This window comes from Drosophila takahashii, unplaced genomic scaffold (genome assembly GCF_030179915.1).
Source record: "Drosophila takahashii strain IR98-3 E-12201 unplaced genomic scaffold, DtakHiC1v2 scaffold_183, whole genome shotgun sequence".
NCBI classification, from domain to species: domain Eukaryota; kingdom Metazoa; phylum Arthropoda; class Insecta; order Diptera; family Drosophilidae; genus Drosophila; species Drosophila takahashii.
This window is the reverse complement of record NW_027221681.1, coordinates 5,687-18,904: the sequence shown is the minus strand read 5'-3', so window position 1 is coordinate 18,904 and position 13,218 is coordinate 5,687. Positions and strand designations below refer to the sequence as shown.

At 33.0% G+C, this 13,218-nt stretch overlaps 3 non-coding genes across 3 annotated transcripts; all 3 read left to right on the top strand.

Moving 5' to 3' along the window:
- The first annotated feature begins 5,426 nt into the window (after window positions 1-5,426).
- Window positions 5,427-7,420, top strand: LOC138914356 (small subunit ribosomal RNA). The gene has a single exon (XR_011420212.1). It is a non-coding gene; the product is annotated as a small subunit ribosomal RNA (ribosomal RNA).
- A 623-nt stretch (window positions 7,421-8,043) lies between these two features.
- On the top strand, window positions 8,044-8,222 carry LOC138914353 (5.8S ribosomal RNA). The gene has a single exon (XR_011420209.1). It is a non-coding gene; the product is annotated as a 5.8S ribosomal RNA (ribosomal RNA).
- Window positions 8,223-8,620: 398 nt separating this feature from the next.
- On the top strand, window positions 8,621-12,577 carry LOC138914359 (large subunit ribosomal RNA). The gene has a single exon (XR_011420215.1). It is a non-coding gene; the product is annotated as a large subunit ribosomal RNA (ribosomal RNA).
- The last annotated feature ends 641 nt before the right edge of the window (window positions 12,578-13,218 follow it).

The following is a 13,218-nucleotide window of genomic DNA, read 5'->3' as shown; positions in this document are numbered from 1 at the left end:
TATGCAAGTATATGTACTTCTTAAGGTAGCCAACTGAATCGTCATCCTATTAGTGACGTGTATACAAATATTCTAAGTCCGAACATACAAGTAAGAGACATATGCAAGTATATGTACCTCTTAAGGTAGCCAACTGAATCGTCATCCTATTAGTGACGTGTATAAAAATATTCTAAGTCCGAACATACAAGTAAGAGACATATGCAAGTATATGTACCTCTTAAGGTAGCCAACTGAATCGTCATCCTATTAGTGACGTGTATAAAAATATTCTAAGTCCGAACATACAAGTAAGAGACATATGCAAGTATATGTACCTCTTAAGGTAGCCAACTGAATCGTCATCCTATTAGTGACGCGTATAAAAATATTCTAAGTCCGAACATGCAAATAAGAGACATATGCAAGTATATGTACCTCTTAAGGTAGCCAACTGAATCGTCATCCTATTAGTGACGTGTATAAAAATATTCTAAGTCCGAACATACAAGTAAGAGACATATGCAAGTATATGTACCTCTTAAGGTAGCCAACTGAATCGTCATCCTATTAGTGACGTGTATAAAAATATTCTAAGTCCGAACATACAAGTAAGAGACATATGCAAGTATATGTACCTCTTAAGGTAGCCAACTGAATCGTCATCCTATTAGTGACGTGTATAAAAATATTCCAAGTCCAAACATGAGTTATATGGATATGAAAATAATATTAAGTTCTAGTATGGATATGAAAAAAAATGAGTTATATGGATATGGGAAAAATAACAAGTTCTAGTATGGATATGAAAAAAATGAGTTATGTGGATATGGGAAAAATAATAAGTTCTAGTATGGATATGAAAAAAAAAATGAGTTATATGGATATGGAAAAGAATACAGAGTTCTAGTATGGATATGGAAAAATGAGTTATATGAATATGGGAAAAATGATAAGTTCTAGTATGGATATGAAAAAATATTGAGTTATATGGATATTAAAGAAATAATAAGTTCTAGTATGGATATGGAATAAAATGAGTTATATAGATATGGCAAAAAATTTAATGTTCTAGTATGGATATGAAAAAAATTAGTTATATGAATATGGGAAAATTTATAAGTTCTAGTATGGATATGGGAAAAATAATAAGTTCTAGTATGGATATAAAAAAATATTGAGTTATATGGATATTAAAGAAATAATAAGTTCTAGTATGGATATGGAAAAAAATTAGTTATATTGATATGCTAAATAATGAGTTATATGCATATGGGAAAAATACTAAGTTGTAGTATGGATATGGGAAGAATACTGAGTTCTAGTATGGATATGGGAAAAATAATCAGTTCTAGTATGGATATGAAAAAATATTGAGTTTTATGGATATTGAAGAGATAATAAGCTCTAGTATGGATATGGAAAAAATTAATTATATTGTAATAGTAAATAATAAGTTATATGGATATAGGAAGAAAATTAGGTTCTAGTATGGATATGAAAAAAATTAGTTCTATGGATATGGGAAAAATAAAAAGTTCTGGTATGGATATGGAAAAATATTAAGTTATATGGATATTAAAGAAATAATAAGTTCTAGTATGGATATGGAATAAAATGAGTTATATAGATATGGCAAAAATATAATGTTCTAGTATGGATATGAAAAAAATTAGTTATATGAATATGGGAAAATTTATAAGTTCTAGTATGGATATGGGAAAAAGAATAAGTTCTAGTATGGATATGAAAAAATATTGAGTTATATGAATATTAAAGAAATAATAAGTTCTAGTATGAATATGGAAAAATATTATTTATATTGATATGGTAAATAATGATTTATATGGATATGGGATAAATACTAAATTCTAGTGTGGATATGGAAAAAACGAGTTATATGGATATGGGAAAAATAATAAGTTCAAGTATGGATATGGAAAAAAATTAGTTTAATAGTTATAGGTATGGAAAAAAATTAATTATATAGATATAGAACAAAAAATAAGTTATATGGATATGGTGGCATCAGTACGAAATATGCCCAATTTACATACACCGGAGCCGCAGTACGATAAATACCCAATATTTAGACGTCGTGGCCAAAAACATATATAGGGAGGCAGTGCTCGCCGACCGGTTGTATTGTTCAAAATTTATGTTTTTCATATTATTTTGGCAATGCTATATATAAATGATATCTTATACATATAATTCAATTATAGCGATATGGAAATACCATATTATATGTATAAAGAAAAAAAATGTATAATAAAATATACATTGACATACAAATATGGCTAGTTGTATGGATATGCCGTATTCATTATATGGATACGGCATATAGATTATATAAATATGACCAAAAAATATTTTATATTGATATGGCAAATAAAGAAATTACTTGAATATGGAAATAAAAGAAGTTATATTGATATGGAAGAAAATAATGAGTCATATAGATATGTTGGCATCAGTACGAAATATGCCCAATTTACATACACCGGGGCCGCAGTACGAAAAATACCCAATATTTAGACGTCGTGGCCAAAAACATATATAGGGAGGCAGTGCTCGCCGACCGGCCGTATTGTTCAAAATTTATGTTTATCATATTATTTTGGCAATGCTATATATAAATGATATCTTATACATATAATTCAATTATAGCGATATGGAAATACCATATTATATGTATAAAGAAAAAAAATGTATAATAAAATATACATTGACATACAAATATGGCTAGTTGTATGGATATGCCGTATTCATTATATGGATACGGCATATAGATTATATAAATATGACCAAAAAATATTTTATATTGATATGGCAAATAAAGAAATTACTTGAATATGGAAATAAAAGAAGTTATATTGATATGGAAGAAAATAATGAGTCATATAGATATGTTGGCATCAGTACGAAATATGCCCAATTTACATACACCGGGGCCGCAGTACGAAAAATACCCAATATTTAGACGTCGTGGCCAAAAACATATATAGGGAGGCAGTGCTCGCCGACCGGCCGTATTGTTCAAAATTTATGTTTATCATATTATTTTGGCAATGCTATATATAAATGATATCTTATACATATAATTCAATTATAGCGATATGGAAATACCATATTATATGTATAAAGAAAAAAAATGTATAATAAAATATACATTGACATACAAATATGGCTAGTTGTATGGATATGCCGTATTCATTATATGGATACGGCATATAGATTATATAAATATGACCAAAAAATATTTTATATTGATATGGCAAATAAAGAAATTACTTGAATATGGAAATAAAAGAAGTTATATTGATATGGAAGAAAATAATGAGTCATATAGATATGTTGGCATCAGTACGAAATATGCCCAATTTACATACACCGGGGCCGCAGTACGAAAAATACCCAATATTTAGACGTCGTGGCCAAAAACATATATAGGGAGGCAGTGCTCGCCGACCGGCCGTATTGTTCAAAATTTATGTTTATCATATTATTTTGGCAATGCTATATATAAATGATATCTTATACATATAATTCAATTATAGCGATATGGAAATACCATATTATATGTATAAAGAAAAAAAATGTATAATAAAATATACATTGACATACAAATATGGCTAGTTGTATGGATATGCCGTATTCATTATATGGATACGGCATATAGATTATATAAATATGACCAAAAAATATTTTATATTGATATGGCAAATAAAGAAATTACTTGAATATGGAAATAAAAGAAGTTATATTGATATGGAAGAAAATAATGAGTCATATAGATATGTTGGCATCAGTACGAAATATGCCCAATTTACATACACCGGGGCCGCAGTACGAAAAATACCCAATATTTAGACGTCGTGGCCAAAAACATATATAGGGAGGCAGTGCTCGCCGACCGGCCGTATTGTTCAAAATTTATGTTTATCATATTATTTTGGCAATGCTATATATAAATGATATCTTATACATATAATTCAATTATAGCGATATGGAAATACCATATTATATGTATAAAGAAAAAAAATGTATAATAAAATATACATTGACATACAAATATGGCTAGTTGTATGGATATGCCGTATTCATTATATGGATACGGCATATAGATTATATGGATATGACCAAAAAATAATTCATAAAGAAATTATATGAATATGGCAGAAATAATTGGTTATATTAATATGATCAAATAATACTTTATATAAAAAAGTGAATATCTTTGGTTGGGTGGCAAAGAGAATTAAATATGCCCGATATATAGACGTCGTGGCCAAAAACTACTATAGGGTGAAGTGCTTGTCTGTTGGTCTATATATATACATATAATATTTTATGCGTACACATTATTATTATAGATAGTTAATATCTATCGTATGGGTGGCAAACGGAATTAAATAATTTCGATATTTAGACGTCGTGGCCAAAAACTACTATAGGATGGTCAGTGGTTGTCCACCAATTAATTATTGAACAAACCATATGAATATCATATGCTGTTGTCAATATAATGTATATCAATAATAATAAAAAATAAGGATGGTACAGTAAGTAGTCCATCTACTATTGAACAAAATATATTATAATATATACTTTTGTTATCAATAGAACAACATATATTAAAATCAAAATATTATCCGTATAAATTTGTTTCTTAAATGAAATTAAGACTTGGCTACGCGGTTAATATTATAAACCCATGATAATAAAGTGAAACAGAGGTCAAGTTTCTATTATATATAGAATAACAAATTGTTTCCGACTTTTATCGTTAATCTTTGGTGGCAGGTATATATGATAATTTATATTAAATTATTATATCCCCTGTCGTTTGGGCACAGAGTATCGCTTGCCGGTACAATGTGTTTACAAAAAGCATTATAATAAAATATAATTGCAATATTAGTGATCAAAATAATTTCATATGCGCTCGGTTTTATATCATATATTACCAGAGAGTTATATGGAAAAGATAAATTTTAAATTTATCATCAAAATGCAAATGATTTAACTCAATATTTATATTGGTTAAACAAAAATTGTACATGTGTGGATACAATAATTATGTATGTTGAACAAAAATGATATTTTAGAATGAAATATGTATATATAATATAATAAAAACTTATAGAAAGAACAATATATATTGAAAATTGTGTTATAAAAAAGTTGTACTTTTTCTTTAACATCAATTATAAACTTGTTATATTAGTGGCGAAACAAGTAAAAATTAAAGAACGTATACGAATGCCATATAAAAATGGCCGTATTCGAATTAAAATAGAATTATTTCACAAAGCAAAAAAAAAATATTGAATTAAAATCAATATTTAAGAAAAACCGAACATATAAAATGGAAATAAAATCTATTATATTTATATTACTAATTTCTATTCAAAAAATATGAATGAAATATGAACGAAAACATTATTCTGGTTGATCCTGCCAGTAGTTATATGCTTGTCTCAAAGATTAAGCCATGCATGTCTAAGTACACACGAATTAAAAGTGAAACCGCAAAAGGCTCATTATATCAGTTATGGTTCCTTAGATCGTTAACAGTTACTTGGATAACTGTGGTAATTCTAGAGCTAATACATGCAATTAAAACATGAACCTTATGGGACATGTGCTTTTATTAGGCTAAAACCAAGCGATCGCAAGATCGTTATATTGGTTGAACTCTAGATAACATGCAGATCGTATGGTCTTGTACCGACGACAGATCTTTCAAATGTCTGCCCTATCAACTTTTGATGGTAGTATCTAGGACTACCATGGTTGCAACGGGTAACGGGGAATCAGGGTTCGATTCCGGAGAGGGAGCCTGAGAAACGGCTACCACATCTAAGGAAGGCAGCAGGCGCGTAAATTACCCACTCCCAGCTCGGGGAGGTAGTGACGAAAAATAACAATACAGGACTCATATCCGAGGCCCTGTAATTGGAATGAGTACACTTTAAATCCTTTAACAAGGACCAATTGGAGGGCAAGTCTGGTGCCAGCAGCCGCGGTAATTCCAGCTCCAATAGCGTATATTAAAGTTGTTGCGGTTAAAACGTTCGTAGTTGAACTTGTGCTTCATACGGGTAGTACAACTTACAATTGTGGTTAGTACTATACCTTTATGTATGTAAGCGTATTACCGGTGGAGTTCTTATATGTGTTTAAATACTTGTATTTTTTCATATGTTCCTCCTATTTAAAAACCTGCATTAGTGCTCTTAAACGAGTGTTATTGTGGGCCGGTACAATTACTTTGAACAAATTAGAGTGCTTAAAGCAGGCTTCAAATGCCTGAATATTCTGTGCATGGGATAATGAAATAAGACCTCTGTTCTGCTTTCATTGGTTTTCAGATCAAGAGGTAATGATTAATAGAAGCAGTTTGGGGGCATTAGTATTACGACGCGAGAGGTGAAATTCTTGGACCGTCGTAAGACTAACTTAAGCGAAAGCATTTGCCAAAGATGTTTTCATTAATCAAGAACGAAAGTTAGAGGTTCGAAGGCGATCAGATACCGCCCTAGTTCTAACCATAAACGATGCCAGCTAGCAATTGGGTGTAGCTACTTTTATGGCTCTCTCAGTCGCTTCCCGGGAACCAAAGCTTTTGGGCTCCGGGGGAAGTATGGTTGCAAAGCTGAAACTTAAAGGAATTGACGGAAGGGCACCACCAGGAGTGGAGCCTGCGGCTTAATTTGACTCAACACGGGAAAACTTACCAGGTCCGAACATAAGTGTGTAAGACAGATTGATAGCTCTTTCTCGAATCTATGGGTGGTGGTGCATGGCCGTTCTTAGTTCGTGGAGTGATTTGTCTGGTTAATTCCGATAACGAACGAGACTCAAATATATTAAATAGATATCTTCAGGATTATGGTGTTGAAGCTTATATAGCCTTCATTCATGGTGGCAGTAAAATGTTTATTGTGTTTGAATGTGTTTATATAAGTGGAGCCGTACCTGTTGGTTTGTCCCATTATAAGGACACTAGCTTCTTAAATGGACAAATTGCGTCTAGCAATAATGAGATTGAGCAATAACAGGTCTGTGATGCCCTTAGATGTCCTGGGCTGCACGCGCGCTACAATGAAAGTATCAACGTGTATTTCCTAGACCGAGAGGTCCGGGTAAACCGCTGAACCACTTTCATGCTTGGGATTGTGAACTGAAACTGTTCACATGAACTTGGAATTCCCAGTAAGTGTGAGTCATTAACTCGCATTGATTACGTCCCTGCCCTTTGTACACACCGCCCGTCGCTACTACCGATTGAATTATTTAGTGAGGTCTCCGGACGTGATCACTGTGACGCCTTGTGTGTTACGGTTGTTTCGCAAAAGTTGACCGAACTTGATTATTTAGAGGAAGTAAAAGTCGTAACAAGGTTTCCGTAGGTGAACCTGCGGAAGGATCATTATTGTATAATATCCTTACCGTTAATAAAAAAATTTGTTAATACAAATTTAATACAAATTACCAATATATATATATATATACATAATAATTATAATAATAATTATACCAAAAATATGATCTTAAAAGTAAAAGATCAAATAAATTTCGAACAAGCAAATCGAAATATTGTAATAATATAATATTATTACAAATAAATTAAATAGAAACAAACATAAAATTCGAACAAGCAAATCGAATTATTAATATAATAAAATATATTTTATATATTTATTATAAACTTTTGTGTGTATATGGACCATAATATACACGCGTTGCGAGATGTATTGGCCAACTAATTTGATGATGATCATACATTGGATAATGCAACAACCTAAAATATACAATGTTGTACCTGGTTTCAGGTTAATGTTTTATATAAAATTATCAATATATATTAACAAACAAATGCCATTACAAATAATACTTTGATATATATTGTTTATATAAAACTAAGACATTTCGCAGCATTTATTTTAGGTATATAAATACATTTATTGAAGGAATTGATATATGCCAGTAAAATGGTGTATTTTTAATTTCTTTCAATAAAAACATATTTGACCAAATTTAAAACCAATATTATAAAACTCTAAGCGGTGGATCACTCGGCTCATGGGTCGATGAAGAACGCAGCAAACTGTGCGTCATCGTGTGAACTGCAGGACACATGAACATCGACATTTTGAACGCATATCGCAGTCCATGCTGTTATGTACTTTAATTAATTTTATAGTGCTGCTTGGACTACATATGGTTGAGGGTTGTAAGACTATGCTAATTAAGTTGTTTATACAAATTTTATAATAAAATTTTATAAGCATATGGTATATTATTGGATAAAAATAATTTAATTATTTTATTCATAATATTAACAAATATATGAAAAACATTATCTCACAATAGTAATTAAACTTTGAGAAAAACGAAGAGGAATATTTTCTTTTTCAATCAAATAATACTGAGAAATGTCTAGCATAAAATATTATCTAGAATTGTCTCTTATTAATGATTTGAAATATGAAAAACGTTGACAATATTATTATTCTTCGTTAATTCGTTACAAATAAATGCCATTAATATATATATACGTCAGCTTTAAACGAATTTAATAAAATGTTTTATCATTATATATAAAGAATTAATTGCAAATAAAAGTTATATACAACCTCAACTCATATGGGACTACCCCCTGAATTTAAGCATATTAATTAGGGGAGGAAAAGAAACTAACAAGGATTTTCTTAGTAGCGGCGAGCGAAAAGAAATCAGTTCAGCACTAAGTCACTTTGTCTATATGGCAAATGTGAGATGCAGTGTATGGAGCGTCAATATTCTAGTATGAGAAATTAACGATTTAAGTCCTTCTTAAATGAGGCCATTTACCCATAGAGGGTGCCAGGCCCGTATAACGTTAATGATTACTAGATGATGTTTCCAAAGAGTCGTGTTGCTTGATAGTGCAGCACTAAGTGGGTGGTAAACTCCATCTAAAACTAAATATAACCATGAGACCGATAGTAAACAAGTACCGTGAGGGAAAGTTGAAAAGAACTCTGAATAGAGAGTTAAACAGTACGTGAAACTGCTTAGAGGTTAAGCCCGATGAACCTGAATATCCGTTATGGAAAATTCATCATTAAAATTGTAATATTTAAACAATATTATGATAATAGTGTGCATTTTTTCCATATAAGGACATTGTAATCTATTAGCATACCAAATTTATCATAAAATATAACTTATAGTTTATTCAAATTAAATTGCTTGCATTTTAACACAGAATAAATGTTATTAATTTGATAAAGTGCTGATAGATTTATATGAATACAGTGCGTTAATTTTTCGGAATTATATAATGGCATGATTATCATTGATTTTTGTGTTTATTATATGCACTTGTAGGATTAACAATGCGAAAGATTCAGGATACCTTCGGGACCCGTCTTGAAACACGGACCAAGGAGTCTAACATATGTGCAAGTTATTGGGATATAAACCTAATAGCGTAATTAACTTGACTAATAATGGGATTAGTTTTTTAACTATTTATAGCTAATTAACACAATCCCGGGGCGTTCTATATAGTTATGTATAATGATATTTATATTATTTATGCCTCTAACTGGAACGTACCTTGAGCATATATGCTGTGACCCGAAAGATGGTGAACTATACTTGATCAGGTTGAAGTCAGGGGAAACCCTGATGGAAGACCGAAACAGTTCTGACGTGCAAATCGATTGTCAGAATTGAGTATAGGGGCGAAAGACCAATCGAACCATCTAGTAGCTGGTTCCTTCCGAAGTTTCCCTCAGGATAGCTGGTGCATTTTAATATTATATAAAATAATCTTATCTGGTAAAGCGAATGATTAGAGGCCTTAGGGTCGAAACGATCTTAACCTATTCTCAAACTTTAAATGGGTAAGAACCTTAACTTTCTTGATATGAAGTTTAAGGTTATGATATAATGTGCCCAGTGGGCCACTTTTGGTAAGCAGAACTGGCGCTGTGGGATGAACCAAACGTAATGTTACGGTGCCCAAATTAACAACTCATGCAGATACCATGAAAGGCGTTGGTTGCTTAAAACAGCAGGACGGTGATCATGGAAGTCGAAATCCGCTAAGGAGTGTGTAACAACTCACCTGCCGAAGCAACTAGCCCTTAAAATGGATGGCGCTTAAGTTGTATACCTATACATTACCGCTAAAGTAGATGATTTATATTACTTGTGATATAAATTTTGAAACTTTAGTGAGTAGGAAGGTACAATGGTATGCGTAGAAGTGTTTGGCGTAAGCCTGCATGGAGCTGCCATTGGTACAGATCTTGGTGGTAGTAGCAAATAATCGAATGAGACCTTGGAGGACTGAAGTGGAGAAGGGTTTCGTGTGAACAGTGGTTGATCACGAGTTAGTCGGTCCTAAGTTCAAGGCGAAAGCCGAAAATTTTCAAGTAAAACCAAAAACGCAATATATACAAATCAAGCTAATATAATATACTTGAATAATTTTGAACGAAAGGGAATACGGTTCCAATTCCGTAACCTGTTGAGTATCCGTTTGTTATTAAATATGGGCCTCGTGCTCATCCTGGCAACAGGAACGACCATAAAGAAGCCGTCGAGAGATATCGGAAGAGTTTTCTTTTCTGTTTTATAGCCGTACTACCATGGAAGTCTTTCGCAGAGAGATATGGTAGATGGGCTAGAAGAGCATGACATATACTGTTGTGTCGATATTTTCTCCTCGGACCTTGAAAATTTATGGTGGGGACACGCAAACTTCTCAACAGGCCGTACCAATATCCGCAGCTGGTCTCCAAGGTGAAGAGTCTCTAGTCGATAGAATAATGTAGGTAAGGGAAGTCGGCAAATTAGATCCGTAACTTCGGGATAAGGATTGGCTCTGAAGATTGAGATAGTCGGGCTTGATTGGGAAACAATAACATGGTTTATGTGCTCGTTCTGGGTAAATAGAGTTTCTAGCATTTATGTTAGTTACTTGTTCCCCGGATAGTTAGTTACGTAGCCAATTGTGGAACTTTCTTGCTAAAATTTTTAAGAATACTAATTGGGTCAAACCAATTAGTTCTTATTAATTATAACGATTATCAATTAACAATCAATTCAGAACTGGCACGGACTTGGGGAATCCGACTGTCTAATTAAAACAAAGCATTGTGATGGCCCTAGCGGGTGTTGACACAATGTGATTTCTGCCCAGTGCTCTGAATGTCAAAGTGAAGAAATTCAAGTAAGCGCGGGTCAACGGCGGGAGTAACTATGACTCTCTTAAGGTAGCCAAATGCCTCGTCATCTAATTAGTGACGCGCATGAATGGATTAACGAGATTCCTACTGTCCCTATCTACTATCTAGCGAAACCACAGCCAAGGGAACGGGCTTGGAATAATTAGCGGGGAAAGAAGACCCTTTTGAGCTTGACTCTAATCTGGCAGTGTAAGGAGACATAAGAGGTGTAGAATAAGTGGGAGATATTAGACTTCGGTTTGGTATCGTCAATGAAATACCACTACTCTTATTGTTTCCTTACTTACTTGATTAAATGGAACGTGTATCATTTCCTAGCCATTATACGGATATATTTATTATATCTTATGGTATTGGGTTTTGATGCAAGCTTCTTGATCAAAGTATCACGAGTTTGTTATATAATCGCAAACAAATTCTTTAATAAAACGGTGCATTTATGTATTTTTGATTTGAAAATTTGGTATAACTCCAATTACTCAGGTATGATCCAATTCAAGGACATTGCCAGGTAGGGAGTTTGACTGGGGCGGTACATCTCTCAAATAATAACGGAGGTGTCCCAAGGCCAGCTCAGTGCGGACAGAAACCACACATAGAGCAAAAGGGCAAATGCTGACTTGATCTCGGTGTTCAGTACACACAGGGACAGCAAAAGCTCGGCCTATCGATCCTTTTGGTTTAAAGAGTTTTTAACAAGAGGTGTCAGAAAAGTTACCATAGGGATAACTGGCTTGTGGCGGCCAAGCGTTCATAGCGACGTCGCTTTTTGATCCTTCGATGTCGGCTCTTCCTATCATTGTGAAGCAAAATTCACCAAGCGTTGGATTGTTCACCCATGCAAGGGAACGTGAGCTGGGTTTAGACCGTCGTGAGACAGGTTAGTTTTACCCTACTAATGACAAAACGTTGTTGCGACAGCATTCCTGCGTAGTACGAGAGGAACCGCAGGTACGGACCAATGGCACAATACTTGTTCGAGCGAACAGTGGTATGACGCTACGTCCGTTGGATTATGCCTGAACGCCTCTAAGGTCGTATCCGTGCTGGACTGCAATGATAAATAAGGGGCAATTTGCATTGTATGGCTTCTAAACCATTTAAAGTTTATAATTTACTTTATAAACGACAATGGATGTGATGCCAATGTAATTTGTAACATAGTAAATTGGGAGGATCTTCGATCACCTGATGCCGCGCTAGTTACATATAAAAGCATTATTTAATACAATGACAAAGCCTAGAATCAATTGTAAACGACTTTTGTAACAGGCAAGGTGTTGTAAGTGGTTGAGCAGCTGCCATACTGCGATCCACTGAAGCTTATCCTTTGCTTGATGATTCGATAATAAACATAAATTTAATTGTGTTTATTTTGTTTGGCTTTTTTAAGTCAGAATATATATATATATAAAATATATATATATAAAATAATAATTATATTTAAATAAATTTTATTTAAATATATTTAACAATGGTAGCCATATGTATCGTCATCCTATTAGTGACGCGTATAAAAATATTCTAAGTCCGAACATGCAAATAAGAGACATATGCAAGTATATGTACTTCTTAAGGTAGCCAACTGAATCGTCATCCTATTAGTGACGTGTATACAAATATTCTAAGTCCGAACATACAAGTAAGAGACATATGCAAGTATATGTACCTCTTAAGGTAGCCAACTGAATCGTCATCCTATTAGTGACGTGTATAAAAATATTCTAAGTCCGAACATACAAGTAAGAGACATATGCAAGTATATGTACCTCTTAAGGTAGCCAACTGAATCGTCATCCTATTAGTGACGTGTATAAAAATATTCTAAGTCCGAACATACAAGTAAGAGACATATGCAAGTATATGTACCTCTTAAGGTAGCCAACTGAATCGTCATCCTATTAGTGACGCGTATAAAAATATTCTAAGTCCGAACATGCAAATAAGAGACATATGCAAGTATATGTACCTCTTAAGGTAGCCAACT